The sequence below is a fragment of the Schistocerca cancellata genome, chromosome 5 (assembly GCF_023864275.1).
Source record: "Schistocerca cancellata isolate TAMUIC-IGC-003103 chromosome 5, iqSchCanc2.1, whole genome shotgun sequence".
NCBI lineage: Eukaryota > Metazoa > Arthropoda > Insecta > Orthoptera > Acrididae > Schistocerca > Schistocerca cancellata.
Window position 1 is genome coordinate 429,408,023 of NC_064630.1, and position 15,444 is coordinate 429,423,466.

At 38.3% G+C, this 15,444-nt stretch overlaps 1 protein-coding gene across 1 annotated transcript in view; it reads right to left on the reverse strand.

Moving 5' to 3' along the window:
* LOC126189006 (serine/threonine-protein kinase Genghis Khan) overlaps positions 1 to 15,444 on the reverse strand; it is a 372,927-nt gene that overhangs the window by 224,206 nt on the left and 133,277 nt on the right. The gene's annotated exons all lie outside the window — the stretch shown is intronic.

A 15,444-nucleotide genomic window follows, 5' to 3' on the forward strand; every position in this document is an offset into this window, starting at 1 on the left:
TAAGCCTAGAGAATAAAGGTGAAAATTTTTTGAAATTTGTTTGGAACCAAATTGATTATAACATCGATAAATTTGCATTCTGGAATAAGTTAGCTGTGGTTAATCAAAATCTGTACCCACACTGGTGAAATGAAGTAAAAGAAGGTCTAAGTAGGAAATGTAATTTTGACAGTGATATTTTTGTTTTCCTTCTGTAATAAGTGATGTTAGTTGTGCTATGGAACCCATTCAGTGTGTCCAATTCTTACCAGATAATATGTGTAACCAAAGTAATGCTATGATACCAGTTCAGTTGGTAAAACCTTGCAAAAACATTGTAAGATGTGGCATTTGATGAAATCGAAATTGAGATCTCTTACATGAAGTGCCTAATAACAGATGTGTGAATTCAGATTTTGGATGTCCTTACATTAAGATTACGATTGATCAGTGGGAACAGAACTGTTTGATTGATACAGGTAGCCTGATTTGTGGTACATTTGAACAATTTAGAGACAAAATCCAGTATAGTATGAATTTTATAGAAATGCCCATTGTAGGAGATAAGATCCTACCCCCATGAACCACGGACCTTGCCATTGGTGAAGAGGCTTGCATGCCTCAGCGATACAGATAGCTGTACCATAGGTGCAACCACAATGGAGGGGTATCTGTTGAGAGGCCAGACAAATGTGTGGTTCCTGAAGAGGGGCAGCAGCCTTTTCAGTAGTTGCAGGGGAAACAATCTGGATGATTGACTGATCTGGTCTTGTAACATTAACCAAAACAGCCTTGCTGCGCTGGTACTGTGAACGGCTGAAAGCAAGGGAAAACTAAAGCCATAATTTTTCCCGAGGGCATGCAGCTTTACTGTATGGTTAAATGATGATGGCATCCTCTTGGGAAAATATTCTGGAGGTAAAATAGTCCCCTATTCGGATCTCGGGGCGGGGACTACTCAAGAGACTGGTATTCTGCGGATCGGAGCGTAAAATGCCAGATCCCGTAATTGGGCAGGTAGGTTCAAAAATTTAAAAATGGAAATTGATAGATTTAAGTTAGATATAGTGGGAGTTAATGAAGTTCGGTGGCAGGAGGAACAAGACCTCTGGTCAGGTGAATACAGGGTTATAAATACAAAATCAAATAGAGGGACACGAAGCCCACGCCTACCATAGTAGTACAAGTATATATGCCAACTAGCTCCACAGATGATGAAGAGATTGAAGAAATGCATGATGACATAAAATAAATTATTCAGATAGTGAAGGGAGACTGGAATTCGATAGTAGGAAAAGGAAGAGAAGGAAAAGTAGTGGGTGAATATGGAATGGGGGTAAGGAATGAAAGAGAAAGCCGCCTGGTAGAGTTCTGCACAGAGCATAACTTAATCATAGGTAATACTTGGTTTAAAAATCATGAAAGAAGGTTGTATACATTGAAGAGGCCTGGAGACACTGGAAGGTTTCAGATTGATTATATAATGGTAAGACAGATTTAGGAACCAGATTTTAAATTGTAAGACATTTGCAGGGGCAGATGTGGACTCTTCAAATGGCTCTGAGCACTATGGGACTTAACATCTGTGGTCATCAGTCCCCTAGAACTTAGAACTACTTAAACCTAACTAACCTAAGGACATCACACACATCCATGCCCGAGGCAGGATTCGAACCTGCGACCGTAGCAGTCGTGCGGTTCCGGACTGAGCGCCTAGAACCGCTAGACCACAGCGGCCGGCAGATGTGGACTCTGACCACAATCTATTGGTTACGAGCTGTAGATTAAATTTGAAGAAACTGCAAAAAGGCAGGAATATAAGAAGATGGGACCTGCTTAAACTGAAAGAACCAGAGGTTGTAGAGAGCTTCAGGGAGAGCATTAGGGAATGATTGACAAGAACGGGGGGGAAAGAAATACAGTAGAAGAAGAATGGGTAGTTTTGAGAGATGAAATAGTGAAGGCAGCAGAGGATCAAGTAGGTAAAAAGACGAGGGCTAGAAGAAAACCTTGCGTAACAGAATAGATATTGAATTTAATTGATGAAAATAGAAAATATAAAATTGCAGTAAATGAAGCAGGCAAAAAGGAACACAAACATCTCAAAAATGAGATTGACAGAAAGTGCAAAATGTCTAAGCAGGGATGGCTAGAGGATAAATGTAAGGATGTAGAGGCATATATCACTAGGGGTAAGCCAGATACTGCCTACAAGAAAATTAAAGAGAACCACTTGTATGAATATCAAGAGCTCAGATGGAAAACCAGTACTAAGCAAAGAAGGGAAATAAGAATGGTGGAAGGAGCATATAGAGGTTCTATACAAGGGCGATGTACTTGAGGGAAATATTGTGAGATAGAAGAGGACGTAGATGAAGATGAAATGGGAGATATGATACTTCGTGAAGAATTTGACAGAGCACTGAAAGGCCTAAGTCAAACTAAGGCCCCAGGAGTAGACAACATTTCATTAGAACTACTAATAGGCTTGGGAGAGCCAGCCATGACAAAACCCCACCACCTGGTGGACAAGCTGTACGAGACAGGCAAACTACCCTCAGACTTCAAAAAGAATATAATAATTCCAAACCCAAAGCAAGTACGTGTTGACAGGTGTGAAAATTACCAAACTATCAGTTTAATAAGTCACAGCTGCAAAATACTAATGCGAATTCTTTACCGACGAATGGAGAAACTGGTAGAAGTCGACCCTGGGGAAGATCAGTTTGGATTCCGTAGAAATGTTGGAATAGGTCGGGCAATACTGACCCTACGATTTATCTTAGAAGATAGATTATGGAAAGGCAAACCTACGTTTCTGGCATTTGTAGACTTAGAGAAAGCTTTTGACAATGTTGATTGGAATACTCTCTTTCAAATTATGAAGGTGGCAGGGTTCAAATACATGGAGTGAAAGGCTATATACAATTTGTACAGAAACCAGATGGCGGTTATAAGAGTTGAGGGGCATGAAAGGGAAGCAGTGGTTGGGAAGAGAGTGAGACGGGGTTGTAGCTTATACCCAACATTACTCAATCTATATATTGAGCAAGCAGTAAAGGAAACATTTGGAGTAGGAATTAAAATCCATGGAGAAGAAATAAAAACTTTGAGGTTTGCCAATGACATTGTAATTCTGTCAGACACAGCAAAGGACTTGGAAGAGCAGCTGAACGGAATGGACAGTGTCTTGAAAGTAGGATATAAGATGAACATCAACAAAAGCAAAACGAGGATAATGGATTGTAGTCGAATTAAGTCAGTTGCTGACGGAATTAGATTAGGAAATGAGACACTTAAAGTAGTAAAGGAGTTTTGCAATTTGGAGGACAACATAACTGATGATGGTTGAAGTAGAGATTATATAAAATGTAGACTGGCAATGGCAAGGAAAGCATTTCTGAAGAAGAGAAGTCTTTTTAACATCAAGTGTAGATTTAAGTGTCAGGATGTCTTTTCTGAAAGTATTTGTATGGAGTGTAGCTATGTATGGAAGTGAAACATGGACAATAAATAGTTTAGACAATAAGAGAATAGACACTTTAGAAATGTGGTTCTACAGAAGAATGCTGAAGATTAGATGGGTAGATCACGTAACTAATGAGGAGGTACTGAATAGAATTGGGGAGATGAGGAATTTGTGGCACAATTTGACAAGAAGAAAGGATAAATTGGTAGGACATATTCTGAGGCATCAAGGGATCACCAATTTATTATTGGAGGGCAGCACGGAGGGTAAAAATCGTAGATGGAGGTCAAGAGATGAATACACTAAGCAGATTCAGAAGGGTGTGAATTGCAGTAGGTACTTGGAGATGAAGAAGCTTGCACAGGATAGAGTAGCATGGAGAGCTCCATCAAACCAGTCTCTGGACTGAAGATTAAAACAACAACAACAGGTGTAAAGACAAGAGGAGATACAAATAAGCAAAGCAAATAGGTAAAATTTCAGGTATTTTTAATGTTTGGTATAGAAGACAAAACCTTTGAACATGGATGCTTAGTGATCCCTAGTCTGGTAGAAAATATAATTCTCAGTATGGATTGGATAGTGAAAGTTGAGTTGAGGTGTGTTTTGGATGGAATGCTAAAGAATTGTTTGTTTTGGAACATAAAAGTAATATTTACATGAAAACTAATTTATGTATCTTAAGCTGTGGGAAAAGTTGTAACTATTTGCAAAACATTGTGAACAAAGGTGAGCCGGCCGTTGTGACCGAGCGGTTCTAGGCACTTCAGTGTGGAATCGTGCGACTGCTATGGTTGCAGGTTTGAATCCTGCCTCGGGTATGAATGTGTGTGATGTCCTTAGGTTAGTTAGGTTTAAGTAGTTCTAAGTTCTAGGGGACTGATAACCTCAGATGTTAAGTCTCATAGTGCTCAGATCCATTTGAACCATTTTGAACAAAGGTGAGTACCAGGTGTTTGATGGTAATATAGATTTTGATGACATTGAGGATCAGGATTTTGAAAGTGCAGTGGATTCTAAAGTAAGGGAAGCTACAACTCTCAATGACATACAAAAGGAACAACTTAGAGATTTGTTATTGGAGTTTAGAAATGTGTCTAGTGGAAAACCTGGGAGAGTGAAAGGCTATCAGTGCATGCTTTGCCTTAAATATCATCAACCTTTCTTTCTCAAGCCATATAATAACCACTATCAAAAAGAAAAGATGTAGAGAAAAAATTCAGAAAATGGAAACATGGGGTGTAATATAGAGAAGTAGGAGTGCTTACAATAATCCTTTCAGAGATAATGATCATCCTGTGAACATGGACTAGCTGTTACACAAATTTTATTATGTAATATACATGAGTAGTTTGGGTTTGACCTCTGGATTTCACCAGATTGCACATGAAATTAATGCTAGAAAGTAAACTGCATTTTTGTATGGAGGTAAGTGTTTTCAATACTGTGTAGTGCCATTTGGGCTAAATGTATCTGTAGCTGAATTCTTAAGAGCTCTGGATTCTGTCTTAGGAAGTGAAGTTAGTTCAAAATTAATTGTGAATGTTGATGACATTTTGGTCACTGAAAAGACTTGGGAACAACATTGGAATATGTTAAGAGATGTGTTTTCAAAATTAGAATCAGGAGGCATGACTCTGAAAATAGGTCAGTGTAAATTTAGTGTAGAAGAAGATAAATTTTTAGAACATGTTATATCTGACAAAGGAATTGCACCTGATAAGAGATTAACTTGATGCTATTGCTAATATTCCTCCACATTGCAATAAAAACAGCTTAAATAATTTTTTGGGTTAACTGGATTTTATAGAAAATTTTGTAGCAGCTAAACTTTGAATGCTCCATGCTTGTGTGAACTTTTGAAAAAGAATACCGTTTGGGATTGGAATCAGGAGTGTCAGTATGCCTTTGTTGAGATTAAATGACAGTTGTGTCGAAGTTGGATACTGTTCAGACTAGATCTGTCACTTCCCTTTTGCATTGTGACAGACAGTAGTGATGTCGGATTGGGTGCTTATTTATTTCAGGAGGTTGAAGTTGATGGTGTTATGGAGCACAGATCTCATGCATTTACTAGTAGAGTATTGCAGAAACATGAAGAGACATACACTGTAAATGAGAAAGAATTTTTGGCTGTACACTGGGCATTCAACAAATTTAAAAATTACGAGGGCAGTTCAATAAGTAATGCAACACTTTTTTTTTCTCGGCCAATTTTGGTTGAAAAAACCGGAAATTTCTTGTGGAATATTTTCAAACATTCCCGCTTCGTCTCGTATAGTTTCATTGACTTCCGACAGGTGGCAGCGCTGTACGGAGCTATTAAAATGGCGTCTGTAACAGATGTGCGTTGCAAACAATGGGCAGTGATCGAGTTTCTTTTGGCGGAAAACCAGGGCATCTCAGATATTCATAGGCGCTTGCAGAATGTCTACGGTGATCTAGCAGTGGACAAAAGAACGGTGAGTCGTTGGGCAAAGCGTGTGTCATCATCGCCGCAAGGTCAAGCAAGACTGTCTGATCTCCCGCGTGCGGGCCGGCCGTGCACAGCTGTGACTCACACTCGTTCGAGATGATCGACGGATCACCATCAAACAACTCAGTGCTCAACTTGACATCTCTGTTGGTAGTGCTGTCACAATTGTTCACCAGTTGGGATATTCAAAGGTTTATTCCCGCTGGGTCCCTCGTTGTCTAACCGAACACCATAAAGAGCAAAGGAGAACCATCTGTGCGAAATTGCTTGCTCGTCATGTGGCTGAGGGTGACAATTTCTTGTCAAAGATTGTTACAGGCGATGAAACATGGGTTCATCACTTCGAACCTGAAACAAAATGGCAATCAATGGAGTGGCGCCACACCCACTCCCCTACCAAGAAAAAGTTTAAAGCCATACCCTCAGCCGGTAAAGTCATGGTTACAGTCTTCTGGGACGCTGAAGGGGTTATTCTGTTCGATGTCCTTCCCCATGGTCAAACGATCAACTCTGAAGTGTATTGTGTTACTCTTCAGAAATTGAAGAAACGACTTCAGCGTGTTCGTAGGCACAAAAATCTGAACGAACTTCTCCTTCTTCATGACAATGCAAGACCTCACACAAGTCTTTGCACCCAAGAGGAGCTCAAAAAACTTCAGTGGACTGTTCTTCCTCATGCACCCTACAGCCCCGATCTCGCACTGTCGGTTTTCCATATGTTTGGCCCAATGAAGGACGCAATCCGTGGGAGGCACTACGCGGATGATGAAGAAGTTATTGATGCAGTACGACGTTGGCTCCGACATCGACCAGTGGAATGGTACCGTGCAGGCATACAGGCCCTCATTTCAAGGTGGAGTAAGGCCGTAGCATTGAATGGAGATTACGTTGAAAAATAGTGTTGTGTAGCTAAAAGATTGGGGAATAACCTGGTGTATTTCAATGCTGAATAAAACAACCCCTGTTTCAGAAAAAAAATGTGTTGCATTACTTATTGAACTGCCCTCGTATTTACTAGGTCACAAAGTCATCATCTATACTGATCACATAGCAATATGTAATCTTCAGGTGTGTAAACTGTACCATAACAGAAATACTCGTTGGGCCTTGTTTTTACAGCAGCTTAATTATGAAGTCAGATTCTTTTAAGGGCAGAGATAATGTAGTTGCTGATGCTTTCTTGAGGATATCTTTAGAGGTGAATTATCTAACAACTTTGGAGAAGGAGAAAAAGAGTTTAAAATTACTTAGGTCAGGTATGCAAGGACTTTGAGAAGGAAGATCAGGTTATTATAGTTGGGGGAGCAGGAAACAGCCTGGTGGTGAATTCAAGATATAGTATTAGGAGTGACCTGGATAAAATAGGAGCAGAAACTGGGCACACGAATGTGAGGTTTGTGGAGGTCTTTCAGTACCATGATCAGCCCTGGATAAACACTGCTGTAAGGCGTGTTAACACTGAGCTGAACGGGATGCTCCAGACACCGGCAAAGTCTCACATGAGTGTTCCAGTTGATGCTATTGGTAGGTAGGGTTACACTACACATGGCCTGCACCTTAATAGGAAGGGGAAAGATAAGTTAGCTTCTCTATTGGCAGATACTGTAAGGGGGGCCACAGTCACACAAGGGGTGAGCTATGTGGTTATTGGGACCAGGGAGACAGGTTTTTTAGGTTAAAGCCAAATTCCAGACAGACAACAACCAAGGAAAATAGAAGAAAAGAAACTTCATGCACAGCAAATAGGGATAAAGCTAAGGGTGGTATCAACTTACTTCACCAAAATATCAGGGGAATAAATAATACTGTAGATGAGCTGATAATGTGTTTAGATGGTCTCAAAAATAAGAATGAGATTGATATACTTTGTCTGTCTGAGCACCATGTAACTGTGTGGATGGAAAATGTCAGTATAAATGGGTATAATTTAGCATATTACACTAGTAGATCTAGTATGGATAAAGGAGGAGTTGCCATTTTCATAAAACAACGGTATAAATACAGATCAGCACTTTGAGGTTTGTGCATGTGAACTTCAGCTAGATAATGTTGTGTTGATATTAGCAACAGTGTACAGGTCTCCACTAGGAGATTGGGAGCTATTCTTAAAAAAAAGTTTGACTCCCTATTATGCTGTCTGTCAGACAAAAAGAAGAAGTTATTAATCTGTGGTGATTTCAATGTTAACTTTCTAAGCAATTCTGATAGGAAAAGTGAACTAGAAGTGTTGTTAACAACATATAACTTAGAATCAGTGATCAATTTCCCTACACATATAGCTCAGGACAGTAGTACTCTAATAGATAATGTATTTGTACAGCAAAAGGATGTAGAAGAAAAACACATGCTTTCCCTGTGGTAAATAAGATTGTCAGATCATGATGCACAACTGATTAACTTACAAAACCTAACAGGGAATACACTTCAGAAACCATTAAGTAAAAGTGTGAGGGTGCTCAACCTGGTATCTATAGATCACATCAGAGAAAGTTTAGGAAATGTAAACTGGGAAGATGTATATAATGATCCAAATGCTAATGATAAATGCAGCATATTTCTTGATAAATTTATATCTCTTTTGAACACTGTTTTCCAAAAAAAATTACTAAATGTAACACAACAAACTTTTCAAAGAATCCTTGGATTACTACAGGTATTAAAGTTTCTTCAGAAAGAAAATGAAAACTGTATGAGACAGCAAGAATTAGTAAAGATCCAGAAGTAGTTTTACACTATAAAAATTATTGCAACATACTGAGAAAAGTTATAAGGAAACTAAGAAATATGTATGTTAGAGAAGAAATTAACAACTCCAGCAAAAAAATCAAATCAATATGGAACGTTGTTAGAAGGGAGACAGGAAAGGTAACCACTGGGGTATATAGTATTACTGTTGAAGAGAATGAGACCATCTTACCCAAAAGTACACAAATAGCCAATATATTTAACAATCACTTCTTAAGTGTAGGAGAAAAAATTGGTGAGAATAATTCAAAAGAAAAAGCCAGGCAGTACATGGAGAGTCAGTTTTGATAAATTTTATTGATATTAAGTTTCATCTAACAACTTCTTGCGAAACAAGGAGAATTGTTAAATCTTTGAAAAATAAATGTTCTGTTGGAGTAGATGACATCTCTAACAAATTATTAAAACAATGTGGAGCAATTACAGCTGATGTTTTGAGTCACATATGTAATGCATCACTGACTCATGGTATTTTTCCAGCCAGGTTAAAATATGCAATTATCAAGCCTCTCTACAAAAAGGGGGGAACCACAGATGTCAATAATTACCGGCCAGTATCCTTGCTTACAGCATTTTCAAAAATCTTTGAGAAAGTAATGTACTCAAGAGTGGTTAGCCATCTCAACAGTGATGGGATACTTAGTAAATCACAGTTCGGATTTCAGAAATGCTGTTACACTGAGACAGCAATATACAATTTCACTGTCCACATAATAGAATCTTTAAACAGTAAAATGTCACCAGTAGGAATATTCTGTGACTTATCCAAAGCATCTGATTGTGTGAACCATGACATTATGTTAGAGAAATTACAATCCTATGGTATAAATGGAACAGCATATGAGTGGTTTAAGTCATATCTATAGAACAGGAAGCAAAAAGTCTCTTTATATGCTTCAAGTGATTCAAAGGAGTTTGCCACTTCATCTAACTGGGGTGAAATTACATTAGGTGTTCCACAAGGTTCGATCAAGGGTCCCCTCCTGTTCTTGACTAATGTGAATGATCAACCTTCTTATGTGAAACAAGATGCTGAACTGACACTGTTTGCTGATGATACAAGCATAATTATTAATCCAGTAAAAGAAAGTCCGATAGAAAATGATACAAATAAGGTCTTTGGAAAAGTTATTAATTGGTTTTCTGTGAATGGGCTTGCTCTGAACTTTGAAAAAACCAGTACATTCAATTTTCTGCTGCAAAAAGTATAATTCCTTCAATAAACATAACACATCAAAAGAAGTCAGTAGCCAGGGTAGAGCATACTAAGTTTTTGGGTGTACATATACATGAGAATCTTAATTGGAAAATTCATATTTTGGATCTCCTAAATCGACTAGGTTCAGCAACTTTTGCAATCAGAATAATTGTCAATTTTGAGGATGTAGAAATTAGTATGCTAACATATTTTGCATACTTCCACTCTCTGATGTCATAGGGAATAATATTCTGGGGCAACTCAACACATACCGTATTTACTCGAATCTAAGCCGCACTCGAATCTAAGCCACACCTGCAAAATGAGACTTGAAATAAAGGGAAAAAAAAAAAAAATCCCGAATCTAAGCCGCACCTGAAATTTGAGACTCGAAATTCAAGGGGAGAGAAAAGTTTAAGGCCGCACCTCCAAATCAAAACAAAGTTGGTCCATTATAATATGATACACAATTTAGGTCGAATGAATGACGATACAATTACAGTAGTTTGGTTCGAGTCGTAAGCTTAGCAGTTAAGCTTTACCAGGTAGCCATTGCTATGCGTCAGGCGCTCCGTCCGTATTTATACGGGTACCCTTCCTTTTTCACGTGCTTCGTCTGGTTTGAATCGATTGCTTATTTTGCTTTGATCTGATAAGTGCCGTTCTCTTTGTTATAGGTGTTTACGTCATTCAAAGCTGAAAATGCATTACTGTACTGTGTCATGCATTGTTTGTCGCATTCTCATAGTGCGTGTTTACGGCCTGTCGCCGCTCGCGGCATGGCTTGCTTTTGTGCGCGCTACCGCCGCTTTAAAAAAAAAAAAAGAGAGAGAGAGAGAGAGAGAGAGAGAGTAATCGTCTCATTAGCGAAACAATGACAAGAGACTGCTATTTGCTGTTACTTACACTGCTGCTTTCTTTGATAATCATCAAGAACCAAATAATAGACTGCATATGATAGAACATGTTCTGAACGAGAGTTAGGCGAAAATTTTTCTCCGTTTGAAAATCTTTGCGGCCGCTTCTTTAGTACATCAAATTCTGCACAGAAATTAGAGCCATCTTAGATTTAAAAATCTAGTCAGTTGCCGTGCTTCGTTTCTGACTGTATCACTATTAGGCATAAGAATAATACGAATATAAACATGACACGATATGTATATTCTTCCGCGTTTGCCGTTGTCTCAATCTAGTTTCGTAGTTTATTAGGCACACAGGATTTAAATGAGATAGCAGCAAACACGAAAGAATACATGACAAAATGTTTACATTTGTATTATTCTTAGGGTGAAGAGAATACTGCATGTGATTCACATTTCATCAGGATCCTATTAGCAACCATCTCTTTTCACAGGTAGGAAAAAATTCAGAACGTAGAGTTGGCCATATTGACAAACATCCCAAACAGTCTTGCCAGTCGGATTTTCGTAGTACATTGAAATTCTGCTACATTCGAAGATGAACAATACGGAATTTGCATTTACTTCGTTGGATAATGTATGAAAATGCAGTGGTCGAAACTCGGGGCGGAGAAAGAAAAGCTCGTCTTCCACCCTTTTTTTTTAATTTATTTACTGACGCAGAGGTTTTGGCGCCAGTATTTATCTTTGTGCCTACAAAGCACGCCTGAGTAGCGCTACATATATTCGACGGCAGAAGTTAGTTGTGGCGGCATCTACCAACATTTTTCAGAACTTCCGCTTGCTTTGCACTCGATTCTAAGCCGCAGGCGGTTTTTTGGATTACAAAAACCGGAAAAAAAGTGCGGCTTAGATTCGAGTAAATACGGTAGGCAAAAGGTATTCACTGCTCAAAAGAAAGTAGTTAGAATAATGTGTGGCGTTCACAGTCGTACATCTTTTAGGCATCTGTTTAAAACGTTAGGAATTGTTAGAACTGCTTCACAGTACGTTTACTCAGTAATGAAATTTTTTCTCAACAACATGGACCAGTTTAAAATCAACAGCGACTTTCATGATTACAATACCAGAAAAAAGAAAGACCTATACTATCCTTTACTTAACCTATCTTTGGCACAGAAAGGGGTAAAATATGCTGCTATAAAAGTTTTTGATAAATTACCAGATGAAATAAAATATCTGACCGATAGCAGTAATAGTTACAAAAACAAATTTACATCATACCTCCTTGGTGACTCCTTCTATACCATAGATGAATTCTTGAATATTAGTAAATAAATCTGGAGATATAATATATGCATTTTGTGCTAATTAAGGGAATGGGATAGACAACAGAAATATTTAGGTGTAACACTATAATGTGAAACAAAAAACAAATGTGCGCATTTCTTGTGCATTTGACACGTCCCACATCATAATGGTTTTTCCGTGTTATTGATCAATGGAACACGTAACTAACTGAAATTGTGAGTGCTGCAGAATGTAAAGTACCAGTGGGCATGCCCCAGATGGAAACACACATATTTTGCTAAACTTGTCAACAACAATGTAATTATTGGTTTTTTGAATGTGGAAATGATAAAGTTGGTATGATTTATAAGAATGGGATAAAATAAAAAGATATTTATAGCAACAAACAAATCTTCAACAGTTATTTTGTCATCAAGGGCCTAAGAAATCAAAATTTTTAGCTGCAAGAAAGTACTCCTAGACACGACTGAGCCATTGACAACAACAATGAGATAATCAAGAGAAGTAAAAAGTTTTTCTTTTGTAGTCTTACTCCTCTTGAAACTTTTGAAAATAGTGAAGATACTAAGTCAACAACTTTAATGGTGATGTGTGGAAGGGTAAGATTACAGGGTGCATGGCTCAGGGGGGGGTAAGAAGTTCTGGGGATTGAGGTGTAAATCCTTGTGAAGGGCCTGAGGTTTTCAGGGGGAACTGCATGTCAGTCTGAATCATAGAGATGGAATCTTGATGGCAGAAACTGTATGTAGAGGTCTCAGACAGCTGGTGTAGACCTTCAGTAACATACTCCTGTTGGTCAACACAGTGGTAGATCCTTTCCCTGCTGGGAGGATAACCTGAGTAATGGTTGTGAGCAATGCTACGTGTGAGGAATTCTTGGAAGGCTTGTAAGGGATGATGAGATAGTGGTGGTGGATAAAGCTGGGATCATGGTTGGAACTGCTCAAGGCACGGTTCAATGTCAGGTTTGCTGTTGGAAAGATCTTGAGATTGGGTTGCAAAGTGACATTTCCAGTTGACATTATATGTAAATGAAAGTAGGTCCGTGTCCATAAGTTAAATGTTTTGTGTGTGTGTGTTCTCCTGCCGCTTCTTGGCGAGTAGATTTTTTTATCTATCCAATTCATTAAATTGTCAACAATTGATTGATGTGGACATCATCTTTCTTATGGAACCCTCTTGTCAGTCTTTGTCATATGTTTTCTACCTTTGGTTCTAATAGTCCACTTGCTTATTTATATGTACCACCCAGATTAATCAACACTTTGCCTCTACATATCCCTACCCCATGACTCATATTCCTGTGAGCCTCCTACCACCACCTACACCAGCCCTGTAACTGGCAACACTACACTATTAAAGGAAGAGCCACCTGTGAAACGACTCATGTCACATACCAGCTGTTATGTAAACACTTTTCCACCTTGTACATCAGCATGTCTACCACCAAGTTATCAGTCAGGATGAACAGGCACAGGCAGAGGGTGTATACCTGCAACACGAAATATCCTTTGCACTGCATGCTCTACAATTTTACAGCCATGACCTCGTGCCTGTTTCACTACACGTGCCATGTGGGTTCCCCCTCCCATACCAGTTTCTCAAAACTCCGCAGTTGGGAACTAGTGTTACAACACGTTTTTGTTCTTGCAATCCACCTACCCTTAATTTACATTAATTCCTCCTGTCTCAGCATTTCTTCACAGTACCTATTCCTTTGTTCACTCCATTTTAGTTTTCTGCGTCTTTCATTTTCTGACATGTCTATTTTTCACCATCCCCCCTCCTACCTCTATTAAATACAATGCACTTAGCTTTTCACTCTTATTAACTCATGCAAGATGTTTTAGCAGTAATGTCTGCCATGCGTATTGCTTTGTCTTCCACCTTTAAGCTTTCAGGTTTTCAAATCTCATACAGTGCAGTCCCCAACAATCACCCTTTACTTCTCATCCCTTCCAGTAAGTCTTCTCTCACCCTTTTACTAAACCACTTCAGTCCTTTACCTTCCCCTTCAATTCTTCTGCTGGAAAAGCCACTGGCCCTGTAAGCTTGTGTAAGTTAAACTTTTCTGTGTGTGTGTGTGTGTGTGTGTGTGTGTTTTCTCCTGCTGCTGCTGCTGCTGCTGTTGCTTGGTGAGTAAATCTATCCAATTATCTATCCAGTTACCTCATATTGTCAAAAATTGGTTATTTAAAGTTTATTAATAGCTTACTATATCTTTAACCTTGGTTTAAAAAAAAAATACCACAGCAACATAGGGCTTTCAAACTCTCTGTTACCAATTTGGTATTATTCCTATAATGAATATAGTTGAGGAATGTAAAGAAAATTGTTGAATATATACCACAGGAGTTCCACAGTGAAATACTTTTCCAATAGTCCAGAATCAAGATGAACAATAACACTGCAAATGATGATTTTTTTCTCTTTTTTCCTTTCTTTTTAGAACTCTGTACCTTGATCAGTAGAAATGGAGTCCTCACTGGATCACTCTGTTGTCTGTCTGTCTGTCTGTCTATTTATTGTTAAGAACACTTTTTCTGGAATGGGTACATGTATCAAGTTGAAATTTATGTCATATACTAAAGTCTATGGTCCCTCGGCAGTGTAAAAAACATAAGCTTCTACGTCATTGCAATAAAAACATACAGCCAATAAAGTCACTTATTTTCATATTCAAAAACTCACTCATCAAAATCCATATGGTACCTCTCGTAGATTCAAGAAATTCAGCAAGAAGCAATGTTTCACCGTACAAGTAGAGGAAATAAATACAAAAATTGTTAAACTGTAGTTGTATCACATAAGAAATATCATTTTGCCATTACAGCACAGTGCATTCATCAACTGTCAAAAACCTAATAGAAAAATATTACTGCATGCAAACATAAAATGTAAGTTGCAGTCACGTCTTAGTTAATAGACTCTTGATTCCCAGGATGGATGAACTAAGCAAGTTTGTATGAAAACCTCAGTGCACAAGTCCTACTCACACTTGCCAACTTTTTTTAATCACACGTAAGCTTTTTGTATTATTTGTTACTACAGCAAAATTTCACTGTGTGTTTATAACTACATTCCCTAATTATAACCTTGTCTCGTGCCCAAACACTATCCGTTTGCTGCAGAAACAATATAAGCTTTTTCCGAAGTTTTTATGTTTTGAAAATGCAACTGAAACCAAATTCATAAGGTGATTAGATCAACTTGTTTTAATGTAACAGATGTGTATGTAAAATATTAATATAGAATTTTGTCTAAATTTGGAAAAGATGCATGGTTTTTCCCTCTCCCTAAATTTTTAGGATTTTTGTAACTATCACTTCAATTGTAAAGAAATTTGGGCCAAACTGGTAATGTGGCAAACAGTTACTTAATTTTCAGGAGGACAGGTGAAAAATCA